The following is a 21,277-nucleotide window of genomic DNA, read 5'->3' on the forward strand; positions in this document are numbered from 1 at the left end:
TTAACTTTGCATCTTTTGGCATCAATATTATGAATATGTGTATCACTACGATCGAGATCCAACAAACTATTTTCATTGGGTGTATAACCATCGAAGGCCTTATTCATGTAAACAGAATAACAATTATTCTTTAACTTCAAATGAATAACTGTATCGCAATAAACATGATCAAATCATATTCATGCTCAACGCAAACGCTAAATAACATTTATTTAGGTTTAACACTAATCTCGAAAATATAGGGAGTGTGTGATGATGATCATATCAATCTTGGAACTATTTCCAACACTCATCATCACTTCCCCTCAACTAGTCTCTGTTTATTATGTAACTCCTATTTCGAGTTACTAATCTTAGCAACCGAACAAATATCAAATACTCAGGGGTTACTATAAACACTAGTAAGGCACACATCAATAACCTGTATATCAAATATACCCTTGTTCACTTTGCCATCCTTCTTATCCATCAAATATTTAGGGCATTTCCGCTTCCAGTGACCATTTCCTTTGCGGTGTAAGCACTCAGTTTCAGGCTTTGGTCCAGCTTTGGTCTTCTTCACGGGAGTGACAACTTGCTTGTCATTCTACTTGAAGTTCCCTTTCTTTCCCTTTACCCTTTTCTTGAAACTAGTGGTCTTGTCAATCATCAACACTTGATGATGTTTCTTGATTTCTACCTTGTTGATTTCGGCATCACGAAGAGCTCGGGAATCGTTTTCGTCATCCCTTGCGTTATGGTTCATCACAAAGTTCTACTAACTTGGTGGTGGTGACTAGAGAATTCTGTTAATCACTATCTTATCTGGAAGATTAACTCCCACTTGATTCAAGCGATTGTAGTACCCAGACAATCTGAGAACATGCTCACTAGTTGAGCGATTCTCCTCCATCTTTTATCTATAGAACTTGTTGGAGACTTCATATCTCTCAAACTCGGGTATTTGCTTGAAATATTAACTTCAACTCCTGGAACATCTCATATGGTCCATGACGTTCAAAACGTTTTTGAAGTCCCGATTCTAATCCATAAAGCATGGTGCACAAAACTATCAAGTAGTCATCATATTGAGCTAGCCAAACGTTCATAACGTCTGCATCTGCTCCTGCAATAGGTTTGTCACCTAGTGGTGCATCAAGGACATAATTCTTCTATGCAGCAATGAGGATAAACCTCAGATCACGGATCCAATCCGCATCATTGCTACTAACATTTTTGAACACACAGTTTTCTCTAGAAACATATCAAAATAAACATGTGAAAGCAACAACGCGAGCTATTGATCTACAACATAATTTGCAAAATACTACCAGGACTAAGTTCATGATAAATTTAAGTTCAATTAATCATATTACTAAAGAACTCCCACTTAGACAGACATCTCTCTAGTCATCTAAGTGATCATGTGATCCAAATCAACTAAACCATGTCCGATCATCACGTGAGATGGAGTAGTTTCAATGGTGAACATCACTATGTTGATCATATCTACTATATGATTCACGCTCGACCTTTCGGTCTCTGTGTTCCGAGGCCATATCTGTATATGCTAGGCTCATCAAGTATAACCTGAGTATTCCGTGTGTGCAACTGTTTTGCACCCGTTGTATTTGAACATAGAGCCTATCACACCCGATCATCACGTGGTGTCTCAGCACGAAGAACTTTCGCAACGGTGCATACTCAGGGAGAACACTTCTTGATTATTAGTGAGAGATCATCTTAAAATGCTACCGTCAATCAAAGCAAGATAAGATGCATAAAGGATAAACATCACATGCAATCAGTATAAGTGATATGATATGGCCATCATAATCTTGTGCTTGTGATCTCCATCTTCGAAGCACCGTCGTGATCACCATCGTCACCGGCGTGACACCTTGATCTCCATCGTAGCATCATTGTCGTTACGCCATCTATTGCTTCTACGACTATCGCTACCGCTTAGTGATAAAGTAAAGGAATTACAGGGCGTTTGCATTTCATACAATAAAGCGACACCCATATGGCTCCTGCCAGTTGCCGATAACTTCGGTTACAAAACATGATCATCTCATACAAAAAAATATAGCATCACGTCTTGACCATATCACATCACAACATGCCCTGCAAAAACAAGTTAGATGTCCTCTACTTTGTTGTTGCAAATTTTACGTGGCTGCTACGGGCTGAGCAAGAACCGTTCTTACCTACGCATCAAAACCACAACGATAGTTCGTCAAGTTAGTGATGTTTTAACCTTCGCAAGGACCGGGCGTAGCCACACTCGGTTCAACTAAAGTTGGAGAAACAGACACCCGCTAGTCACCTGTGTCCAAAGCACGGCGGTAAAACCAGTCTCGCGTAAGCGTACGCATAATGTCGGTCCGGGCCACTTCATCTCACAATACCGCCGAACCAAAGTATGACATGCTGGTAAGCAGTATGACTTGTATCGCCCACAACTCACTTTTGTTCTACTCGTGCATATAACATCAACGCATAAAACCTAGGCTCGGATGCCACTGTTGGGGAACGTAGTAATTTCAAAAAAATTCCTACGCACACGCAAGATCATGGTGATGGCATAGCAACGAGAGGGGAGAGTATTGTCCACGTACCCTCGTAGACCGTAAGTGGAAGCGTTATGACAATGCGGTTGATGTAGTCGTACGTCTTCACGATCCGACCGATCCAAGTACCGAACGTACGGCACCTCCGTGTTCAGCACACGTTCAGCTCGATGACGATCCCCGGGCTCCGATCCAGCAAAGCGTCGGGGATGAGTTCCGTCAGCACGACGGCGTGGTGACGATGATGATGCTCTACCGGCGCAGGGCTTCGCCTAAACTCCACGACGATATGACCGAGGTGGAATATGGTGGAGGGGGACACCGCACACGGCTAAGGAACGATCCGTAGATCAACTTGTGTTGTTTTGTCTAGAGGTGCCCCCCTGCCCCCGTATATAAAGGAGCAAGGGGAGAGGGGGCGGCCGGCCTAGGAGGGGCGCGCCAAGGGAAGTCCTACTCCCACCGGGAGTAGGACTCCCTCCTTCCTTGTTGGAGTAGGAGAAGGGGGAAAGAGGGGGAGAGGAGGAAGGAAAAGGGGGCCGCACCCCTTGTCCAATTCGGAACAGAGGGCGGCTGCGCGCCTCCTTTCTTTCGGCCTCTCTCCTCTATTCCCGTATGGCCCAATAAGGCCCATATACTCCCCGGCGAATTCCCATAACTCTCCGGTACTCTGAAAAATACCCAAATCACTCGGAACCTTTCCGAACTCCGAATATAGTCGTCCAATATATCGATCTTTACGTCTCGGCCATTTCGAGACTCCTCGTCATGTCCCCGATCTCATCCGGGACTCCGAACTCCTTCGGTACATCAAAACTCATAAACTCATAATATAACTGTCATCGAAACCTTAAGCGTGCGGACCCTACGGGTTCGAGAACTATGTAGACATGACCTAGAACTATTCTTGGTCAATAACCAATAGCGGAACCTGGATGCCTATATTGGCTCCTACATATTCTACGAAGATCTTTATCGGTCAAACCGCATAACAACATGCTTTGTTCCCTTTGTCATAGGTATGTTACTTGCCCAAGATTCGATCGTCGGTATCTAATACCTAGTTCAATCTCGTTACCGGCAAGTCTCTTTACTCGTTACATAATGCATCATCCCGCAACTAACTCATTAGTCACATTGCTTGCAAGGCTTATAGTGATGTGCATTACTGAGAGGGCCCAGAGATACCTCTCCGACAATCGGAGTGACAAAACCTAATCTCGAAATACGCCAACCCAACATGTACCTTTGGAGACACCTGTAGTACTCCTTTATAATCACCCAGTTACGTTGTGACGTTTGGTAGCACCCAAAGTGTTCCTCCAGTAAACGGGAGTGGCATAATCTCATAGTTACAGGAACATGTATAAGTCATGAAGAAAGCAATAGCAACATACTAAACTATCAAGTGCTAGGCTAACGGAATGGGTCACGTCAATCACATCATTCTCCTAATGATGTGATCCCATTAATCAAATGACAACACATGTCTATGGTTAGGAAACATAACCATCTTTGATTAATGAGCTAGTCAAGTAGAGGCATACTAGTGACTATATGTTTGTCTATGTATTCACACATGTATCATGTTTCCGGTTAATACAATTCTAGCATGAATAATAAACATTTATCATGAAATAAGGAAATAAATAATAACTTTATTATTGCCTCTAGGGCATATTTCCTTCAATAACAATTATTGAGGTTCATTACTAATCCCGTGGGTAAATGTAGGGGTAGCGTGCCGACGGCGACCACATCGACCTTGGAACCATTCCCGACGCGCATCGTCACCTCGTCCTTCGCCAGTCTCCGCTTATTCCGCAGCTCCTGCTGTGAGTTACAAATATGTGCAATGGCACCGGTATCAAATACCCAGGAGTTACTACGAGTACTGGTAAGGTACACATCAATTACATGTATATCAAATATACCTTTAGTGTTGCCGGCCTTCTTGTCCGCTAAGTATTTGGGGCAGTTCCGCTTCCAGTGACCCTTCCCTTTGCAATAAAAGCACTCAGTCTCGGGCTTGGGTCCATTCTTTGACTTCTTCCCGGCAACTAGCTTACCGGGCGCGGCAACATCTTTGCTGTCCTTCTTGAAGTTCTTCTTACCCTTGCCCTTCTTGAACTTAGTGGTCTTATTGACCATCAACACTTGATGTTCTTTCTTTATTTCAACCTCTGCTGACTTCAGCATTGAAAATACTTCAGGAATGGTCTTCACCATTCCCTGCATATTATAGTTCAACACAAAGCTCTTGTAGCTCGGTGGGAGCGACTGAAGGATTCTGTCAATGACCGCCTCGTCCGGGAGGTTGATCTTCAGCTGGGACAGGCGGTTGTGCAATCTAGACATTTTGAGTATGTGCTCACTGACAGAACTGTTTTCCTCCATCTTACAACTATAGAACTTGTCGGAGACTTCATATCTCTCAACCCGGGCATGAGCTTGAAAAACCATTTTCAGCTCCTCGAACATCTCATATGCTCCGTGTTTCTCAAAAGGCTTTTGGAGCCCCGGTTCTAAGCTGTAAAGCATGCTGCGCTGAACGAGGGAGTAATCATCAGCACGTGACTGCCAAGCGTTCATAACGTCTTGGTTCTCTGGGATGGGTGATTCACCTAGCGGTTCTTCTAGCACATATGCTTTCTTGGCTGCTATGAGGATGATCCTTAGGTTCCGGACCCAGTCCGAATAGTTGCTGCCATCATCTTTCAGCTTGGTTTTCTCTAGTAACGCGTTGAAGTTCGTGTTGACATGAGCGTTGGCCATTTGATCTACAAGACATATTTTGCAAAGATTTTAGACTAAGTTCATGATAATTAAGTTCATCTAATCAAATTATTTAATGAACTCCCACTTAGATTGACATCCTCTAGTCATGTAAGTGTTACACGATCCGAGTCGACTAGGCCGTGTCCGATCATCACATGAGATGGACTAGTCATCATCGGTGAACATCTCCATGTTGATCGTATCTTCCATACGACTCATGTTCGACCTTTCGGTCTCTTGTGTTCCGAGGCCATGTCTGTACATGCTAGGCTCGTCAAGTTAACCCTAAGTGTTCTGCATGTGTAAAACTGTCTGACACCCGTTGTATGTGAACGTAAGGATCTATCACACCCGATCATCACGTGGTGCTTCGAAACGACGAACTTTAGCAACGGTGCACAGTTAGGGGGGGCACTTTCTTGAAATTATTATAAGGGATCATCTTATTTACTACCGCCGTTCTAAGTAAACAAGATGCATAAAACATAATAAACATCACATGCAATTATATAGTAGTGACATGATATGGCCAATATCATATAGCTCCTTCGATCTCCATCTTCGGGGCTCCATGATCATCTTCATCACCGGCATGACACCATCTCCATCATTGTGTCTTCATGAAGTTGTCACGCCAACGACTACTTCTACTTCTATGGCTAACGCGTTTAGCAATAAAGTAAAGTAATTTACATGGCGTTCTTCGATGACACGCAGGTCATACAAAAATAAAGACAACTCCTATGGCTCCCGCCGGTTGTCATACTCATAGACATGCAAGTCGTGATTCCTATTACAAGAACATGATCTTATACATCACAATATATCATTCATCATTCATCACAACTTCTGGCCATATCACATCACATGACAATTGCTGCAAAAACAAGTTAGACGTCCTCTAATTGTTGTTGCATCTTTTACGTGGCTGCAATTGGGTTCTAGCAAGAACGTTTTCTTACCTACGAATAACTACAACATAATTTTGTCAACTTCTATTTACCCTTCATAAGGACCCTTTTCATCGAATCCGCTCCAACTAAAGTAGGAGAGACAGACACCCGCTAGCCACCTTATGCAACTAGTGCATGTCAGTCGGTGGAACCTGTCTCACGTAAGCATACGTGTAAGGTCGGTCCGGGCCGCTTCATCCCACAATACCGCTGAAGCAAGAAAATACTAGTAGTGGCAAGCAAGTTGACAAGATCCATGCCCACAACAGATTTGTGTTCTACTCGTGCAATAGAGAACTACGCATAGACCTAGCTCATGATGCCACTGATGGGGAATGTTGCAGAAAATAAAAAATTTCCTACGGTTTCACCAAGATCCATCTATGAGTTCATATAAGCAACGAGTGAAAGGAGAGATGCATCTACATACCACTTTGTAGATCGCGAGCGGAAGCGTTCAAAAGAACGGGGTTGAAGTAGTCATTCTCATCGTGATCCTATCACCGGAGATCCTAGCCCCGAACGGACGACACCTCCGCGTTCAACACACGTACGGTCAGCGTGACGTCTCCTCCTTCTTGATCCAGCAAGGGGGAAGGAGAGGTTGATGAAGATCCAGCAGCACGACGGCGTGGTGGTGGATGCAGCAGGACTCCGGCAGGGCTTCGCCAAGCAACTGTGGGAGGAGGAAGAGGTGTTGCAGGGGGAGGGAGGCGCCAAGACTCAGGGTTACGGCTGCCCTCCCTCCCCCCTCCTTTATATAGGCCCCCAGGGGGGCGCCAGCCCTGGAGATCCAATCTCCCAAGGGGGGACGGCGGCCAAGGGGGTGGAGTGCCCCCCAAGGCAAGTGGTGCGCCCCCCCACCCTAGGATTTCCAACCCTAGGCGCAGGGGGGCCCAAGGGGGGGGGGTGCACCAGCCCACTAGGGGCTGGTTCCCCTCCCACTTCAGCCCACGGGGCCCTCCGGGATAGGTGGCCCTACCCAGGGGACCCCCGGGACCCTTCCGGTGGTCCCGGTACAATACCGGGTGACCCTGAAACTTTCCCGATGGCCGAAACAACACTTCCTATATATAATTCTTTACCTCTGGACCATTCCGAAACTCCTCGTGATGTCCGAGATCTCATACGGGACTCCGAAAAATATTCAGTTTGCTGCATACTCATATTCATACAACCCTAGCGTCACCGAACCTTAAGTGTGTAGACCCTACGGGTTCGGGAGACATGTATACATGACCGAGACGGCTCTCTGGTCAATAACCAACAGCGGGATCTGGATACCCATGTTGGCTCCCACATACTCCTCGATGATCTCATCGGATGAACCACGATGTCAAGGATTCAAGCAACCCCGTATACTATTCCCTTTGTCAGACGGCATGTTACTTGCCCGAGATTCGATCGTCGGTATCCCAATACCTCGTTCAATCTCGTTGCCGACAAGTCACTTTACTCGTACCGTAATGCATGATCCCGTGACCAGACACTTGGTCACGTTGAGCTCATTATGATGATGCACTACCGAGTGGGCCCAGTGATACCTCTCCGTAATACGGAGTGACAAATCCCAGTCTCGATCCGTGTCAACTCAACAGACACTTTTGGAGATACCTGTAGTGCACCTTTATAGTCACCCAGTTACGTTGTGATGTTTGGTACACCCAAAGCACTCTTACGGTATCCGGGAGTTACACGATCTCATGGTCTAAGGAAAAGATACTTGACATTGGAAAAGCTCTAGCAAAACGAACTACACGATCTTGTGTTATGCTTAGGATTAGGTCTTGTCCATCACATCATTCTCCTAATGATATGATCCCGTTACCAACGACATCTAATGTCCATAGTCAGGAAACCATGACTATCTGTTGATCAATGAGCTAGTCAACTAGAGGCTTACTAGGGACATATTATGGTCTATGTATTCACACGTGTATTACGATTTCTGGATAATACAATTATAGCATGAATAAAGACAATTATCATGAACAAAGAAATATAATAATAATCCTTTTATTATTGCCGCTAGGGCATATTTCCAACAGGGAGCCCCATGGCTGCCTTCCCTCTCCCTCCAACCATATATACTAGATCGGCAACGCGCCTTGGCGCGAGGGTGCCGGTCCTAACGGTATGGTCAAGCCGTGGAAGATCAAACGGCATGATGCATTAGTATGAAGGCAAGTTTAGCACATGTAACAAGACAACCAATTATCGAGTTCAATGGTAAGAAGAAACATTCACACTGTACCAGAAGTGTAACATCATCAAGTTCAAGTTCAACATGGTCATGAGATTATCAAAGCTAACCCGTCCCGGAAGCAAGGCAACATCCAATTCAGCATGGTCGCATGATTACAAAAGCTAATTAGCTAACACTAAGTTCAATAACATGAGCAGGAACACAAGAGAGCAAAAGCCAACAATGGCAATAGAGATAAAACTATGATGCCATAGCTTGGTTAATTGCCTCCATGAGTGACATTCCATTTGAGATGCGACGCCAAAAATGACCAACAAAATATCAGTGACGTTTGTCCTGCTTTTAGATGTCTCTGTTTTGTGCCTGGCAAATTTGGCAAAATTTCTCATAATTCTTAAATATATCACTTTAAATATGAAAACTGATACATGCACACATATGTAATGAAATTAAACTTGAGTAATGCAACAGTAGAGTGGAAGTCTCATGAATATGGGAAGAAATGTTACAAATGTTCTGCATCCTTTTGACACTACCAATCCAAAGTGATTATTTCTATGGGAATTTTTTTAACGAGCTTTAGTTAAATTATGTTCTTGATGAATAACAGTGGCTCTGAACTATACATGACCATAAGAAGTGCATCCATAGACAGACCCTTTTGCCTTTGATATTATGATATACAAAAATCCTTGATAAATAAAGTGTATCTAAGTCAGTAGTATAACAAACTACCTGGATAGACTGGGCCTCAATGGAACCTCCTACAGTATTGATCCATACATGGCGTAGGTGCACCACTACCAACCAACTCCAACACCGTGCTGACAGCCCGCCTTGCCGATACCTACCCTCCCACACTTGGTCCTCTTGCCCGGGACACTGCATAGCAGGCAACACATAAACCTGATCACACAAACCTTAATCAATTTTCTGCTTGCAAAATAAAAGGGCATATTCCTAAACCACAAAGATGGGACGACGACCATCTTGGTCAGAGGAGGTAGTGTATGATTAAAAATGGTAGTTTGTTGTATTAAAAAGTTGTAGAAATTGGGGTGGACATCTGTGGATCTACCATGTAAGGAATATACCGAACATAATTTAGTCTCACTATTGGTACAGCTTAGAGAACAACAAAGTAATGCAGAAAACAAAACATGGGAGCATACATATTCTACATAACACACCACTGCACCATATAGATACAAGACAGGTCAATTAGAAGGGGCAACTTGTGCTCTGTTTATGAGAGAAATAAAACAAATAATATTGCAAGAGACTGAAAAATGATGGCAAGAACAAATCAAATAATATTGCAAGATACAACACATTACGAAAGATCATACCTCGACAAAGCAAACCAGGGACAATAGATCCGCGGATGGCCACCGCAATTTCTACAATTATGCAAAATAAAATACAAGGTAAGAAAATCACTGAATTATAATTGGAAACTAAATTTTGTTCTGAACCATAGCATGCACTTGACAAAGTTAAATACCCAGAAGGAAAATATCATATACCATAAAGATCATGGAGAGATCGAATTGATTGGAGTCTCTACTAAACACTTATCGGCTTCATCATATGGCCACTATGCTTGCTTCTGACAATTCTGCTTCAAACTAAAGTACAAAAGAATCCAATGAGATCGGAAACGCGCCTTGGTGCGAGGGTGTCGGTTACAACGTTGTGACCAAGTACATAATGCACAATTTGATAGCTCGGTTGATAAGAAATCACACAGGACTAAAAAAATTAACTACCTTTAACTATGTAATCACCTGGAATTTTTTTGCATAATTGTTATGATAATCCTGTTGGTACAAACTATGATAGTTAGGATAATGACCTTGGTGTTTTCGTGTGAAAAAAACACCAACAATCATGAGGCCCTTAAGGAATCCGCAAGGTACATGATTCACATACGTATTCTCGATGCAACAATTGATGAGCATACAAATTGATTTGAAATTTCCTCGATATAGAACGTGGAAGCAAATTGCAGATAGAAGAGAAATAAGGCAACATGCAAAACACAAACTGGCCGCACCATGATACCTGTTATTTTTGCGATCAAGCGTTCGTGGCCCAAAGTTTCAAAATGAAGCCTGAAGATTCATGTCAATAAAAAGTACACTGTCACTTCTTGCACAGGCTAGCACCTCTGGAATGAGAGAAATAGAAGTCTTCCAACAGAAAACTAAGGCTGCGCCCTTGCTTTTTCGCTTGATTAGAGATGATATTAGCCTCACTGTTGATGAGTATGTGAAGTGACCCCTCTTGTTATACAGCCAAGAGACCTCCAGACTTCCTTTTTCCTTTTTTACCTTTAACTGTACTCACTCCGTGAAACAGCAGGGATTATGTTCTTCGCTTCAAAAATGAAAATTGTGTCTTCCAGTTAGAAGTCTCCAGGTTTGTTACGGTGTAAAGTTATGTAGCAGAAATCTTAACTCATCTATTATTTATGCTGACAGTAAAATAAGCATACATCAGAGACACGTAAGCATACATCAGAGAATGGCATAACAATAGGCAGCAGAGTATAAAACACGGTACATATAATCATATACTGCATGAGCAGCATAACCAGGAACATGATAAAACTGTCATTGAATAAAGGAACAATGAATAAGACTGTAATTGTATAAAGGAACAATTAATGTTTCACGCGTTATTACAACCAGACACTTACTACAGTGTACATACACACGAGGATCTGAATGTACACACATTTTATCAATAATTTCTTCCAGACTTGGAATTCCCTAAGTAAACATTGTATGCATGGTCGATATAAAACAGTAGATCTTTTACAACCAAGAAAATTGTGTAAACACGATCTGGACAATATAGAAGTAAATACCCCCTCGACGATTGCTATCTCAAGCAGTTCTTAGTGCATCATTTAAATAATATATGTACATATATCATAATATAAATAGAGAGTTTTCTTATCTACTAAGGCAAGCAAAGTGCTTTTTCATTGGCTAAATATAAATACATCAAATCATACAGACCTAAAACCAAATGCGTCTCTTTGTAGCTCTTATGATCATAGGAAAGGCCATAAAGGGAGACCCCAAAGTTAGCATTGATTTTGTACCTGCATATAATTGCAGCAATAGAGTGCTCTGCTATTCGTGGTGTCCTTTCTAAACATCCTCAGCGGTTACCTAGATAAGAAAAGGAGAATGGTAAAGAAAGGATACCGTTTAGGAAGGACAAAAAAAATAATAGCAGGCCTGGAAATGAGCCTAGGATGGAAAACAAATGATGTCATGTCATGCTTTCTCAGCTATTTTTGGGTCATGAAAAAGGAAGATACAATGTATAATAAGAGTGGAAGATACAAAAAGACAACAAATTTAAACAATTCAACACAGATTCAAGACAGACTCAATTTCTTCTGTACTTGGAATGAAACAACTCCATACTCATAATGTATAATACCATCAAAGAAAAAAGATTACACCTACCATAACAATAATCTAATATCACCTCCTCCTTTAAATAATGAAAAGGGAAATCAAATGGCATAAAACGGCCTTCTCTCAAGCTCAGTTATATTAGTGAAATAAAGGAGACCACATCCACCCAACAAAAGATATGTTATCAATTTGTCATTGAGCTTTGGTAGTTGCGGTCAAAGGTTATTAAGTTTTTATTTCCACAATCACAAGATACATATGCATTAAATATTGGAACACGCTAAAGATTCTAGTTCTCACTCCACTGCAAAACTGGAAATAATCACATAATGGTTCATGGAATCCTGGAAATATTGGAACCGCATCAATTACAATATCATGCTGCCAATAAATCCTGGTTCGCCCTTGCTCTTCTCTTTGTGAAATTCATTTAGACAAAAGATTGATGGTGGTTTGATTTTTCTCAGGACCAAAACACCATCCTCTTCTTTACCAGAATATAAAGTAGCAACCCTATCTACAGAATCAAATTTAAGTATACTTAACAATGCAGAGTATCACATTGTGCCAAGGAACTGCAGAAATGAGGCTCCACGCTATACAGATGTGTCCAAAGAAGTAATCACATACATGAGAAGTCAACATATATGTGTTCTGCACATGCAGTATTCGTATTATAGATAGGTATACTATATTTGGAAGAAGAATGTGCCAGGCCAGACTCATAAATAAGAATGGCATGATAAGTAAAAAAAACAACGGTGGCACAACCTAATCTGTGAACCAGTGGTATTTAGATCATTTAATAGATTCATTAAAATGAGTCAGATTGTGTACTCTCAACAGAAAGAACGATCATCTTCATTAACTCTCATATTCAACATACCCTGAAGCTGACTAAAATACTATTTGTCTAATTTGCAGAAAGGAAAATAACAGAGATAAGTCACCTGCCTCATCTATCATTTAGGAGAGGGTTAGTATGTATATGAAGCAAATTCTCTGAGCAGCTTCTCAGAACATATTTGTACCACATAAATCTAGAGTTACACATCTAAATAGTACCTACATGCTGAAGTTTGACGTAATAGAACATGAAGCGGAGAAGGGGAGAGAAGGAAGACATGTGGCGTTGAGGCTGTTGCCCTGCTGCCCTTCTACATCACCACAGATCCTACATCACCATAGAGTACCATCGTCACGTGTGCGGCAGAGGGGCCGAAACCGTGCGAAGCAAAGGGGCGAGTAGGGGGGAGGGGTGGGGTGGGAAGGGGAGGGTGGGGGAGCTCACCATGGTGGGGATCTCATGAGGAGGCAGCGCTGGTGACGGTGTAGAAGGACCAGGTGCCCACCGAACTCGTCGGCATCGATACAATCAGACGGTCAACCGTCTCCTCCCAGCAACGGCGAGGGGCGAGCTCGACGGGAGAGCAGCGCGGCGGCAACAATCTCGGCGACAGGAGATGAAAGGGGAGAAGTGGAATAGGAGCACGGCGGCGGCGGCGGCTGTAGGCGGCGTGCTATGATGGGCAGTGTCAAGAGAGGGAGAGAGAGCTGGAGGGGAACGATGCGGCGGCTAGGTTTGCTCCAGGAGAAGGAGACGGCAAATTTGACCATTTTGACCTATGGACGAAATCAATTCACGGAATGAACTGACCGTGAAACTATTTCACAGCCCTAACCTTTTTGTGTAGCGCCCGCCACAGGGTGTCTACACAAAAAGGTTAGGGCTGTGAAATAGTTTCACGGTCAGTTCATTCTGTGAATTGATTTCGTCCATAGGTCAAAATGGTCAAATTTGCCGAAGGAGACGGCAGGGCTTTTACTTCATAGCGAAATTCCAAGAATGCCCTTGGGGGCGATCAAAACTACACGCGGTGGCATCCCGTTTTGGATACTGTTTCGATCTACAGTTTCACAGTTCGATCCGACGGACGGGATTCTTCTATGGCATGATCGGACAGACGAGAACGCATCAAGGGCCAGATCCGACGGCCAGGAATCGCTAAACTATGAGGAGGCTGGGGTTCTCCCGGTATGTATCTTACGCGATTAGCACAACACAACATCAATTGTTAGCCGTGTGCGACGCCCCCCTCCACAGTTTACAACCCCGGTCATATTCTTCCGGTGCTTAGGCGAAGCCCTGCACGGGTCACTTTACCATCACCGTCACCACGCCGTCATGCTGACGGAACTCATCTACTTCCTCGACATCTTGCTGGATCAAGAGGACGAGGGACGTCATCGAGCTGAACGTGTGCAGAACTCGGAGGTGTCGTACACTCGGTACTCGATCGGTCGAAGCTAGAAGAAGTTCGACTACATCAACCGCGTTGCCAAACTCTTCCGCTTACGGTCTACGAGGGTACGTAGACACACTCTCCCCTCTCGTTGCTATGCATCTCCTAGATAGATCTTGCATGAGCGTAGGAATTTTTTTTAAATTGCATGCTACATTTCCCAACAATATATATGCAGAAAATTCTACTTTACTTAGTGCACAAATACTCCACTTTGCATGAAAGAAATAGTTTCACTTTGAAAATGTTGTCCACACATTGAGATAATGTTCATGAAATCTTAAAGTTTGTCCGTGTCATTTAAAAAACACATGACCTTTAAATAAAATCAAACATATAATCTTGACATTTTAAAAAAATGATTGTGAAAAACAAATTGTTTGCATAATTTGTAAAAAAATGTCAATACCATTGAAAAATTTGTCCACGACAAGTGTAATATTAAAAGTATTTTCATAAAAGGTAAAATTTGAAACAATATGCGTCCCACCGGAAATTTTTCATAACATTAAAAAATGTTCACATGTTTAAATCAATGTTCATGAAATATAAAAAATCTGTTCTCCCAACTTTGAAATATGTTCATAACATTCAAATAAGACTCACAACATTTTAAAATATGCTCACATGTTTTTATAAAATGTTTGTGAATTTTTTTTAAAAATCTCCCTGCAATTTTTAGAAATGTTCATGGCAAAGAAAAAGAAAAGAAACAAAAGAAAACCATAAAGAAAGAAAAATAGAAGACAAAAAGGAAAATATATTAAAAATAAAAAATAAAATAAAAATAGATAAAACAACACAGGAACGCAGAGAAGAAAGAAAACGACTGGGGCCTTCACAAAACCACCCAAAACAGGAAAGAAGTTTCTTAAAACCAGAGATAATTAAGCCCGCCTCTCGGCTGGGCCAGATAGGAGCGTCATGTAGGCAAGCGCTCGGTCGGGCTCGTAGAAGGCGGGATATAACATTGCCACTTTAGACTAGTATACGACTTCAATGACCAAATTTCTTGGACTGAACTGTTGTCATTGAGTCGCTAGTAGTAGCAGCTGTCATTATTTTTGAGTGTGCATTTGCTTTATCTTGGTCGTTTGGTTTTCCATTTTTTTATGTATACAAGTGATTCTTCTCCGATTTCACTAATGAAAGCGCATAGATGTCTTACACAAACTAAAGCCTCAAGAGAGACTGAGAAAAGAAAAGGCATGCTCAACAGAGCAAGTTTTTGCAACATAGCACCATGATTACAGCCCTTGTTTTCTGAAGCTGGAACATGCATCATATTACAGCAAAATCAAAAGAAGGTTCATCAAACTACATCACCCCGGGACCTATCAATAACAAGAAGTTGGCAAGTTGGCGCGCTCCAGGAAACGAAAAAGGATCATCCTTCAATACGTCTTCCAGTAGCACCCAACCTTTGCCCGGCAAAGAGGTCGGCCGCCACCACCATGAGTTTTTCAATCCTCTACGGAGAGCCTCCGTCACATTACCCTTCTGCAAACAGGCTCGATTGTCAGTATAACTACGAACAGCTTGAATGGTGTTTATCTTGGCAGTCTGGGGATGGATATCTTAATTGTTAAGTTGCTATGAGCTCGGTAATTGTAGTTATATCTCACTTTAAGCAACATGCTACTAGTTCAGACTGAGGAGTGATATGTTAATATACGAGTAAACACTGAACTGAATGTTGCCAACCAGCAATTTATCTCACGTATGTGTAACCTAGCATGATCATACTATATTGAAAATAAATAAAAATTTGATGAACTGAGTGCTAGCATTTAATCTCACAAGTGTGTAACATACCCCGAACATACTTTGAGAAATACATTGAAACTATGTCTTTTGAGAGAAAATTGTAAGGAAGGGCATAGACCTTGATCTTGGTTGGGCCTAGCGGAACCTAGCCCAAGCCCGGTGATGTGCTTATTTCACACATGCCACTACAAACTATCTAATTTTGAGAAATTGTCATCAATACTCGCAAATTTTGAAATATGCGAATAGTAATCATTAAACATCACTAGTAATTTAGTATCATTAAGAAAGAACACGTATTAAATAGTAAGGAAAATTGTAATTTGTTAATTGTTGCAGGCGAGGGCATGGGGTTTAAATCCTTCATTGTACACATATAAAGAGTGACATCATCTTCGCAGAGACTCGTCCAATGAAAGATAGATGGATTAATCCTTATTACCCAAAAATTAGTGTTTACTACTTAAAACCCACTCATGTCATCACTTACAAAATCATAGATTTTCTTTAAAAGGAGGATTACCCTCGGCATCGGCATCTTATTGATGCATGCAGCCATATTATTAAGCAAGCAGTCGACAAGTCTTAAATTCATTAGAAGCTTGCAAGCAGAGCTGAAATGAAGAGAAAAAATAAAAGTGTGCCACAAACGGCAAAAGTATGACAAATTGACTAAACACCTATCCTATTATTGGATCATCAATCAAATCGGCTGTAAGTATCCCGTGCTATCATCTCCCAACGGTTGCACCGAAAAGTCATATGCTCCTTGGCTTCCACATAGTTGAGTCACTTACAGAATCACTGATTGGGGCATATCTGATATATCATTGAAGCGGGAGATAATATGAAATTGGTTATACTACCTTCTTGCAATAGAAAATCATGTATGTAAAAACTGTATTATCACCCAATTTATAGCTAACGAAGTGTTAACAGTGACACGTTAATTATCCATATATGGTGATCATTCTAAAACATTTTTGGTAATAATTTAATTAATACTACATTAAGAATGTGTTGATTGGTCAATTCAAATGGACATTTCCATTTGCATCATTATGTAAGGATATTGGTATGCCCTTTGAGTGCCTATATATTCCCTCGCAAAAAAAGAGTGATCTTTTTTGGAAATAGAGGATTACCCAGCCTCTGCATTCGAAAGATGCATGCGACCATATTATTAAAAAGTGCCAACAAAAAACATAGTCTGAGATCCAATACGGCTCGCAAACGGGGCAAAAAGAGAAATAAAAACATAGTAAAATCATTGCCACAACCGGCAAGAAAATAGGAAAAGATGACTAAACACATATCCTATTATTAGACCATCATCCAAAATGGTGGAAGATACGCGTGCTACCATCTCCCACTGGTTGCACCCAGTAACCAAATGCTCTCTGGAGTTCGTAGGAGTGAGTAACGACCACGTACGGATCCAGGGCGTAGCTCTGAAGATAACCTGCAAGAAATTTAAAGTATTTTGTGTGTTAAAGATCATATCATTCCTGCAGTTCCATATAGCCCAAAGTAGTGCACATATTCCAATCCGAATACGCGCTGCAATTGCAGGTTCCACTCCAGTTATCCACGTCCCAAATAACGCATCAATACTGGCTGGAGGTGTAATGTTAAAGGCTATATGAATGGTTTGCCGAAGTAGTTTCGTGAGAGGGCAATCTATGAAGAGGTGTTGTATTGTTTCATTTTGGTCACAAAAACAACATCATGCACTACCTAACCATTGTCGCTTTAGCAGATTATTTTTGGTAAGGATCACTTGCTTATGGATAAAACACATGAAAATTTTGATTCTCAAGGGAACCTTAACTTTCCAAATATGCATCGGTCTCAGGATTGGGCCAGAATTAATTAGGTCCAAATACATAGATTTGACCGTAAACACTCCGCTTCCAGTTAACTTCCAGTGAAAGGAGTCAGGCTGGTCAGAGAGTTAAACTTCCAGATGGGGGACGAGTCCACCTACTTGATCGTTCTCCTTGGTCCGACCTATAAGCATGGTCAACATATCAGCCACTATGTTGAATAAGATAGGAGACATCGGATCTCCTTGTCTTAATCCCTTATGAGTCTGGAAATAATGACCGGCGCCATCATTCACCTTAATTCCGACACTACCTTTTTGGACAAAGGAATCCACCTGATTCCTCCATGTTTCATTAAACCCCTTCATGCGCATGGCCTGCTATAGGAATGACCACTTGACCTTATCATAAGCCTTCTCAAAATCCACCTTGAAGATCACTCCATCTAGTTTCTTCGAATGGATTTCATGTAAGACAACAACCCCTTCTAGGATATATCTCTCAGGCATGAAAGCAATCTAACTCGGTTGCACCACCGAATGGGTGATCCATGTCAATCTATTTGTGCCCACTTTTGTGAAATTTTTGAAACTTACACTCAAAAGACAGATTGGCCTAAACTGCTCAATTCAAACTGCTTCTTTCTTTGGCAACAACGTTATTGTACCAAAGTTAAGATGGAAGAGTTGCAGGTGGCCATTGAAGAAGTCACCGAACATGGGCATAAGATCATACTTTATAATATGCCAACATTTTTTTATTGGGCTTCATTTGAGATATCGCGTCGAAAACCTCTTTCTCAGTAAAAGTGCAGATAAAATCTTATTTTCATCTGACTGAAGCTGAGGAATATCCGCAACTAAAAGCTCATCCAGGGACACGACATTGTCCACCGGAGGCCCAAAGTGTTGTTTACAATAATTCAAAATGTATAGCTTGAGGTTCTCATGTCCAACCACCGTCCCTTCGTCCTGCTCGATCGAGCTATATTATTTTCTTTCTCCTATGTTTTCCATTTGCAATCATGTGGAAAAGTTGAATATTATCATCCCCTTGGACAACTTTGAGAACCTTAGCACGCAAGGCTCATGTCATTTCCTCTTCTCTAAGAAGAGCGCGCAGTTTCTGATCGGCCTCGGATTTTGCGGCTTGCTCTATCACATCAAGAAGGTTCGATTCTGCTTTCAAGTCTAATGCTTCAATCAATTGGATAAGTCTTTCTTTTTCTTGTTTATATATCCCGCTTTTGTTTCTGTCGCAACCACTTAAAAATTGTTGTAGATGTCTAATCTTGTTTTGCAATCTTTCTATGTTGGATCGCCCACCACCAGGCTTGGCCCATTCTTTTTCGACTATGGCTCAGAAATTCTCTTTTTCAAACCAGCTTAATTCGAAAGAGAAAATATTTTTTTACCAATATGCGTCGCTTCTCCCGAGTCAACCAGCAACGGTGTGTGGTATGAGATTGCCCTCTGCATCACATGCACTGACACAGGTGAGTATTTCTATTCTCTTTCCACACTAGCAAGCACTCTGTCCGACTTCTCATATGTTGGAGTAGGTAACGTATTTGCCCATGTGTACTATCTACCCGTCAGTTCAATCTCCCTCAGATTGATACTCTCAATAATTATATTGAACATAAATGACCAATGTCCATCAAAATTATTATGTTTTTTTTCTCTTCTTCTAATAATATTAAAATCGCCTCCAACTAAGATCGGCAACCTTTCATCCCCCAGATCGTAACCAGATCAGCCAAGAAGTCAGGTTTAAGTTCGGGTTGGGTTGCGCCGTACACAACCACTAGAGCCCACCGGAATCCATCCAGTTTTGACCTCGCCCGAAACTTGACTGCATAATCACCTCGAACCACATTGATCACCTCAAGTGTTTCGCACTTAACCCCCAATAGGATCCCACCGGACCGTCCTATAGGAGGCAGACCGTGTCAGTCAAAATCAATTCCGCCAGAAAAAGTTTCGAGGAACTGCGAGGTGAAGTTATCTTTTTCTGTTTTGAGAAGTGCAATAAAATCAAGTTTATGGTCAATCGATGCTTCTACCAGGAACCTTTTTTTAGCCAAGTATGTTAGACCTCTGCTATTCCAAAAACATCCTTTCATTAGTCATCATGAATTTTTTTCTTAAGCTTGACTCTCGCACTTCTACAAACTGCCGATATTGGATAAACCTTTCTCTTTCATAAACGTTTGGGTTTATCCGCCACTACCTCCGCGTCCAAATGACCGGTGGCAGCCTGTGCATTGCACTCTAGCGTAATAGAATCTACATGCCTCAGACTCCGTCCCCTCTACCTCAACTTCGGCCTCCGAAGTAGGCATTAGGCCGTCACAGGAACTCTCTAGAGCTGATAGCCCCAATTTGTTAATATCGGCATCATTCATAGGCTTATATATTATTTTACTCTTGGCTTATATATTTTTGTGTTAGTAGTAGAGATACGTGAAGAATATTTGACATCAGTGGCAAGCACAAGGATTGATGTTCGTAAGCTCCTCGCCCTGTGTTTCACGCACATCGTTGTTATCCATGGTGACAAGGAGTGGAACATCGACGGTGAGGGACGCTGACACTAGTAGATATAGGAGCTTTTGTCCCGGTTGGTAACGCCCTTAGTCCCGGTTTTTGAACCGGGACTAAATGATTGTTACTAATGTCTCTCCCCTTTAGTCCCGGTTCTTAAACGAACCGGGACTAAAGACCGCGCCCACGTGGAGCTTCACCTTTTCTCTAATCTCTAATCACCCCTCATCATTCCAAATCATCTAACTTCCCGAACGGTCACCCATCCTCCCACTCCTCCAGCCTGAGCACGCTTAACTTCCGGGTTCTATTCTCCCTCGTTTCCAAGTCTGCACTTGTTGTTTTCCTGACAATACTAAGATGTCAATCCTATTAACCTTCAGGAATTTTGCTTGAGCATGAAGTGACACATTTCACTGTTTGAGTTTGAAACTATTGTTTTAAAAAATAATTATTATTTAGTAACACTAATATTTCTTGAATAATTAATTTGACCATTGTTTGACCACAGTTTGACCATTGTTTGACCACAGTTTGACCAGATTTGACCAAAATTCAAAATAACTGAAATGATTATTTAGTAACACTAATATTGTTTGACCACAGTTTGACCATTGTTTGACCACAGTTTGAATTTTTTTCGATTTTTTCCACTCTAGATCTAAAAAGGCCCGTAACTTTTTTTCTTGTTAGGTTTTTGAGGATTTTGAAAATGTTTGGATGTAACTTTTCGAGTAAATGATTTTTCATATAAAAAACTTTTTCATCCGAGTTCGTATGCAAAAGTTATGCCCATTTTACTAAATTCTAGAGAGATTTTGCAAATAAAGTCAAAATTCATATTTGTAAATTTTCCCAACAACTAGACCATATATCACATGGGAAACTTATTTTCTTTTATTTTTTTTT

At 41.7% G+C, this 21,277-nt stretch overlaps 1 long non-coding RNA gene across 1 annotated transcript; it reads right to left on the reverse strand.

The window, feature by feature from the left end:
• Window positions 1–9,337: 9,337 nt before the first annotated feature.
• On the reverse strand, window positions 9,338–10,848 carry LOC123042221 (uncharacterized). Its single transcript, XR_006418731.1, has 3 exons — window positions 10,554–10,848; window positions 9,839–9,889; window positions 9,338–9,371 (listed from the first exon to the last, which is right to left on the reverse strand). It is a non-coding gene; the product is annotated as an uncharacterized lncRNA (long non-coding RNA).
• Between the last annotated feature and the right edge of the window lie 10,429 nt (window positions 10,849–21,277).

The sequence above is a fragment of the Triticum aestivum genome, chromosome 2B (assembly GCF_018294505.1).
Source record: "Triticum aestivum cultivar Chinese Spring chromosome 2B, IWGSC CS RefSeq v2.1, whole genome shotgun sequence".
NCBI lineage: Eukaryota > Viridiplantae > Streptophyta > Magnoliopsida > Poales > Poaceae > Triticum > Triticum aestivum.